The sequence below is a fragment of the Pavona decussata genome, unplaced genomic scaffold (genome assembly GCF_977016875.1).
Source record: "Pavona decussata unplaced genomic scaffold, jaPavDecu1.1 SCAFFOLD_156, whole genome shotgun sequence".
NCBI classification, from domain to species: Eukaryota; Metazoa; Cnidaria; class Anthozoa; order Scleractinia; family Agariciidae; genus Pavona; species Pavona decussata.
Window position 1 is genome coordinate 6067283 of NW_028145568.1, and position 7415 is coordinate 6074697.

A 7415-nucleotide genomic window follows, 5' to 3' on the forward strand; every position below is an offset into this window, starting at 1 on the left:
CATGTGCTCGATTGCTCGAAATTTCGTTAATCCTGCTTTGTGGTTATTTTTTATACATATATAAACGATAAATCAGTTATGACATGGTTAAAACAAAAAGGTTGAAACATCCTTACCTCTGTCTTTTCGATCTTTCTTCAACAGTTCAGCCTGTAACTGTTTTGGAGGCGCTATATGTATTATCGGGAAAACACACGAAGCTCCATGACAAGCATTTCGTTTATTGGTTTATTCTTAATCATATTTCATCGTCGCAGGCTTTCTGCTTGAGAGGAGTACAGTTCCGCTGTTCAAATATGTGATCTTTCATCTATTCACTTGTTTCTTCCCCATCTACGGGTATATTACGAACTCACAATATGACCAGCTCCCAGTTAGCTTGATGGCTCAGTTGGTAGAGTGCTGCACCGGTATCGCCGAGGTCATGGGTTCTGATCCTGTTCAGGCCTGAATTTTTTTCAGGCTTTAATTTCACAACTTTTTTAATTATTTTGATCAAAGACTGAAAGCCTTGCCAAACGAGGAGACATGTTTCCATGTCGCACGGAAACACGAGATGTAAGAATTTTTCTCGAAAGGCACCTGTGAAGGAAGATCTAGAAAGTATTCTAGAGAAATCGCTACTATTACCAGTATTATTTGACCTTCAGAGTTCCATACTACTAGCACTTGTCAGATCTGTACGGCTGTAATTGGTTAGATTCTAGAAGCCTGGAAATCAATAAAGCTTCATGCGTTCAATCTTTTTCAGTCAATCAGCGGGAAAAACCAGTGATAAACTGTGTTTGCGAGGACCACCGCGACAAAATAAAAGTACCGGATCCTGTAGTGAAGGATCTAATCAGCAAAAAAATTGTACTGAGCAAATAATCTAAAAAAAGAGCAAGGCTGATTTCACGGTCAGGGAAGTATATTTTCCAATATTTCGAAAGGCACGGCCTTTCTTCTTCAAGCTATGTTTGAGACTGACCCTGTGATAACATTCACCCCACTATTAACTTTACGTCCAATTATTCTCTCACACCTATACCCTCTCTGGACGTCAGTGTGTTTATAACGGCACCATCGCTACCGACGGCTGCTGACAAACATCAATATTTGTTGCAATCTTCATGTCATCCTAGACACACTAAGAGAGCCATTCCATTCAGCTTAGCTCTCAGACTTCGACGTATTTGTTCTTCTGACGAAACTTTCAAACTCCGAACAAACGAACTCAGTACGTATCTCAGCAAACAGGGATACAATCTTTCATTCCTCAACCAAGAAATAGGACGTGTCAACGGCATCCCACGTTCCGACGCTATAGCTACGAAAGACACCGCCGACACCAACCAACCTATATACGAGTACCCCTTGTCGTCACATACAATCCAGCTCTTCGTTCTGTATCATCCATTATTTACAAACACTTCAACATCCTATCTTCATCTCCCTGCAGCGCTGCGCTAACGTTTTCAAAGCCACACCTCTTGTTGCCTTCCGACGGGCCAACAACCTGAGTGATTTACTAGTTAGCGCTAAACTACGTAATTCCACACAAAACAACCTACCCCATGGATCTTTTCGATGTGGAGACAACCGTTTAACTTGCAACTACATAACAGACGGACGTACCAGTTACACATTTCATTCTACCGGCGAAACTAGACATATTACTCATCATATAGACTGTAACTCTAAAAACGTTATTTACATGGTACACTGCAATCGCTGCCACAAACAATACATAGGAGAAAGAAAACGACGACTTAAAGACCGTTTTAACGAACACCGTAGACCAGTCGACAAACAAACAAACAGTTCCAAACCCACCACAGTTTCAGAACATTTTCTTTCTAACGACCATAACGCTTCTGACATGCTACTATAAACTCATCAAATCTAATCGTGACAGTGTACGCAAAGCTAGAGAGGCATACCTCATCGACAGAGGTCAAACTATTGAACCCTTACATGAACATTTTTCCCGTCTTTCATCTTCCTAAGTTATGTAATTAACTCATTGTTACGTATTTTGTTTTCGTCTACCACGTTGTAACGTTAGCTAATTTGCTTATACATATTTAAGTTGTATTTTCAAATTTCAAATTGTAACGTTTTTGTTTATATATGTAACTTTAGCCTTTTTGTGTCTACTGCGCTTGCGCAGAAGACACTAAGCCATCAAATCTTGAAAACTGAAGAAAAAGTTTGTTAAAATCAATAATCCGTAGGTAATCAATAAATTATCGCACTTCCAATCTCAGCCAATCACAAGTGAAAACATAGCGATTAAATATGTCCGAACATAAATCCCTATAAACTCAAGTCAAGAAACGAGGTTACTCAGTGCAGTCATTGTATGCTGTTCGGGAGTGCGGTGAAGACTTGTAGCAGTGGGGATATACGAAGCGTATTTTGCTGAGGATAAATTTTAGTTTTGTAATTTACTTTTTACGTAAAAAGTTGGAGGAACAATTTAATGTTTTGGAGCGTTATTTACTTCGCTGGAGCGTTATTTACTTCGCAGAAGTTTAATCGGCCAATGAATTAGTCATGAATCGTAACTGTGCTCTTCTAGCACCGGATGAAGCAACGCTGTCTGTTGTTCACAGAACCTTGAAGATGTTTAGAAATTCACAAAGCCACCCACCTTGTTCAAAAATAGACCCACTTCAGTAACAGATCGACCCACTTTGGTCTCAAACTCAAGGCACACTAGCACAGTTACAAAAGCAGAACACAAATAAAATTCGGGAAGGAATGCGGGCAATTGTAAACAAATATCTTATCCTATCCACAAGAATAAATTGCACTTAAAGATATCTTTTTTCCTATATTCCTTTCCCAAACCTACTTTTCTCTCTGTACCTTGGGTTGTTTTCAAATCTATTGTCTTTTAGGTATCGTTTTTACCTTTGATACGTTCTCGATCTTTCCAAATGTGTAAAAGTTGCAGAGATTTTCAGTCAGAAAGGAATGCGAGCAATTGCAGTTTTACGCAACAGCAACACAAAATATGTCAACTTGATTTGCCACAAATTAGTTTGCACATTACACAAGAGTAAATTGGCTTCAAGAAAACTGTTTCCATATATTCCTGTCCTAAATCTTCAATTTTCTTTAAGCCTTACAGAATGTGTTAAATAAAAGTATCGTATGAAATTTATCGATGTTCTCGAGACTTAGCCTGCGTCACAGACGGACTATAACCCCGGTAATATACCGCGGTTATAGTCCGTCTGTGACGCAGGCTACTCGAGACTCTGTGTGACAAAAGTCAACATATGGTGACCTTGCACTTGACAAAGGGCGATGGAGGTCGTGATGTATCTGTTGCATACTTGCATCAAGTAGATCTTCATGATAATAATTGGAGGTAAACAGTGAGACAAAGACAAAGAGACTACAAAGCGTATAAAAGTTGGAGCCGTGAACCATCTAGGATAAATTTGAAAAAAGATTTTAAACGCAATGAAGAAACGAATGATTCGAAGAACTCTAAAATTAACAATCAGGAATTTGTCTCCCCCTTCATCTAGACTAAGAAGCATAGCCGCTAACTATAAAACTTAACTTACTGTATTATGCATAAATACAGAAACGATAGTTTCTTCAGTAAGTTTTATTGTAAGCGTCGTAATATTAAGGTAGTCTCCTTGAGTACCGCAGCGAAAAACAAAGAAATCAAAAACAGTTCATTTGATAAGATTAGCTCCTCCGCACGAAAGATCTTAAAGAGATATCCAATTATTTCTTACTCAGATTCCTTTTTTTGTCACAGAAAAAGTAAATTACATGTGTTATTAAGGTCAACACTACTTCAGGATATATTTCCAAACATTTCTTAAGCAAAATCACCAAATTGTCTAAAAATCTGATCATCTCACAAACTATAATGTCTCGAGTCTAAATACCACAGGACCCACTGTTAATTGCGTTTGACATGAATGCCAAGATACCCGAGCATCTATATTACAATAGCAAAACAAACGCTACCTTTATAAAACAAAAACAACCACCTGCACATACTGTCACATTGAAATAAGTCCCAAACAAAACGAAAAAATAGTACAAATACCCTCTCCAGTTCTTGATGAAAGAAAACTTGAATTTCATGAGTTATTTTGCTCCATTACCTGACATTCTGCAGTAGACACCTGTACGCATTGCGTACCTATTTTTTCAGGTATCTATTGTAACTGTTAAAATTGTAACGTATCTTGCCACAGGGTCAGTCTCAAACATACCCTGAAGAAGAATGGCCGTGCCTTTCGAAATATTGGAAAATATACTTCCCTGACTGGGGCGGATCTAGCGGTGGTTCGGGTGGTTCGGTCGAACCCCCTAAACTGAACGTAAAAAATTTAAACGTGTAAAAACGTATAAAAAACTCGTGGTTAAAAAAAAAAAAGTAAACTAACTCAGCTAATAAATATATCTTTTGAAAATGATATTTCTTTGTGTCGTTGTACGCCAAAACAGCAATAAAAACAAGACTAATTTGTGCCTAGTTGAAAATGGCCTCTAGTACGTCCGCTTGAGCTATACAATTACTGCTTATTAACGTTTACAAGTCCCGCCAAAACTGACAGTTTACGCCAATATGTCGAAGAGGACAAAGCAACCACAAATTCACCGGTTTTTCGGACCGTCATTTTTGACATTACCTCAAAGCTGGTTAAAGGCTACCTGTGGACCACCATGACGACAGAAAGATTGTCTGGCTTGGCGCTCATGAATATTCACCACAAGAAAGTCGTGGATTATGATGCTGTTGTCGAGAAATTTGCAGAACAGCAACCCCGGAGAATGTTGCTGGCAGATCCCATTTTTGAGGAATCATGAATTTTTAATTTGAATGAATTTAAAATGTTTATCCGTCTCGATTATTGTCAGTGTGAAGAAAATCCATCCACTGTAGTTAGCACAAAAATGGACATGATTAAACCACTTCAAATTGCCCCTGAAAGCGGTGGAAATCGCATTTCAGAGGCCCTTAAATTAAAAATTTTCCGGGGGAGCATGCCCCCGGACCCTCCTAGGGGCTACCGCCTAACCCCACTTCGTCAAATCCTGGATCCGCCCCAGCCTGACCGTGAAATCAGCCTTGCTCTTTTTTTAGAGAATCAGCGGGAAACCGGTTTTCTGATCATCGAAACCGAAGCCCGAGATTCTTGTTAGACCGAATGTCACGTTATTTATATTTCATGAGAACTACATAACCGAAAAAAAACATACCTTCCATTTTAGCGTCGGGTTAGAAAGAGATGTGAAACTTTAGATCGCGGGGATCTAGTAGATTCTTGAAGTTCTTGAGCGTCCACCCTGACTGACTCACGTGAAGCTACGTAACGTAATTTGGCATCAAGCAGGGCACAATAGGCTGTAAGATGCTGGGACTGGTTGAACCGCCCGTTTTGTTTTGGAGGTGTCAGCCAGATTATTAGCTATTACTATACTTGGCGCAAAACAACGTATCCTATTAATTAATAGAAGAGAGATTCCGGCTAGCGGAAACTTAACGAAGTATTCGAAGTGCTCGCTGCTTGCCATCTGTATTTTTGGCTCGCTGCTCGCAAGAAAATTTTGACAACTGCTCGTGCTCGCAAAAATAAACACACTGCTCGCATGCTCGTAAAGACCATTCGATAACACTTTCGCTCAACGGAGAGAGGTGGCCTGAGGGGGCTCTAGTCTCCACCACCCACCCACCCACCAGTCCCCCCAAACTCTTTTTATCAAATGAAAAGAATTTATGCTTAGCCATTGCGTTGTTTCTCCAATTTCTACTGTGAAACGCCATCATATGTCATATGTTACTGGCGGTGTTGTAAGATGGCAAGGGCAGAGTCTGACGGTTGCGCGAAGATAATGGAGCAGTAACATTTTCTTCTTGCTTCTATAATTCTTCCTCTCCAAAGCTTTGACGTAGGGAACAGCACTTTTTTGGTGGCGATAGGAGATTGAATGCAAGTTAAACGAAGCGCGCGGAGTGTTTTGTGAGGAGCTGTGTGTTCAGCAGTCGCAGTCCTCGTGACATTTTTACACGCTTTTCACTTTAAAATGACCCCATTCGGGGACCCCATATCCTTGAATTAGTTTCGAGTTCATTAAAAAAGGCATTAATGGTCGTTTTTATGCTAGAGACGTTAAACTAGTCTCCTTTTATGCGTTTTAACACAGACGAGAAGCGACCTTGAAGCATTTGGACGGCATAACAACGCATTTTTATCTCGCACCTCACGGTCGATTCTCTCCCCAGAAGTGCTTGTTGGACCCCTTGTTCTGTAGGCTACTGCTTTGATCAGTTAGATAACTAGCTAATCAAATCTCAAGTCAAACTTCCGTGCAACACCCACCCTTACCACATCCTGGGGCTTGCGGAAATTATTCTGATCTGGACCAGGCGGTGTGCGTCACGACCCACAAAGGGTGCTGGGTAAAAATATGGAAATGGCTCATTTAGCTCTGGTCACGATCGAGTAAACATCTCCCGAACGTAAGACTTAGGTCGACTTACAGTCGCACTGAAACTGGGCATTCAAACTTTGCTTCCTTTTCCAAAAACTATCACTAAAGACAGCAATTTGGCAAATTTTAACGGTCTAGTGGCAGCCGTAGATGCTTCTTGTTGGATACAAAAGGGGATTTCGTTGAGTTATTCCCAGTTCGGAGACAATCAAAGGCGATAATTTTTTATGTTTATTCTTATACTAGTATTTTGTGCCGTCACGTCTGCTTATAGACGCTTTTTTATATATATATTTAGACCGCGAGCGGTCGAGCGGTCTCTTTCTCCTAAGTTCTGCGGCACACGATAGAATTAGCGAGCGGTGCGAGTCACATTTTTGTAATTTGCATAATTTTAATGTCACTTTGCGCGCGTGATCTAAGGAAAAAGTACGACTGCTCGCAGTGTATTTATCATTACTTTCGCTCATCTTTTGTTTGTTTGTTTTTTTTTTATCTCAGGGTGAAAGAGATCTACATTTCCTTCCTGGATTTGTTGGAGAGAAAAAGCATTCGCCCGTTGGCTTTTTCCGGTCGGTTTCCCGGGAGTTGAGCTACTTTGTTTACACGATCTCTTCATAGATCAAATAACGCATTCTGATTGGTCGAATTTCGTGACGCACACCGCCTGGATCTGGACAAATTGACTTCATTTCGAAAACAATGAATTAAAAACGTGACAGCGAGAAAAATGATGACGTTATTGCCTATAAAAGCAAGGTCAAGGGCTTCTTTTAAAGAGCCAGTCATAACTATTAAAATAGTGATTATTCCTTCCCTGTTACCAAGTACTCTCCGGTACATCTGATGTATGACTGGCGGATGGGAGGTTTTGTCTAAATTAGTCTTGGGAATTTGAGAAAGGGCGTGACACGAACCACCCTATAATTAAGACATTTTTTTATTTCAACATAAACTAT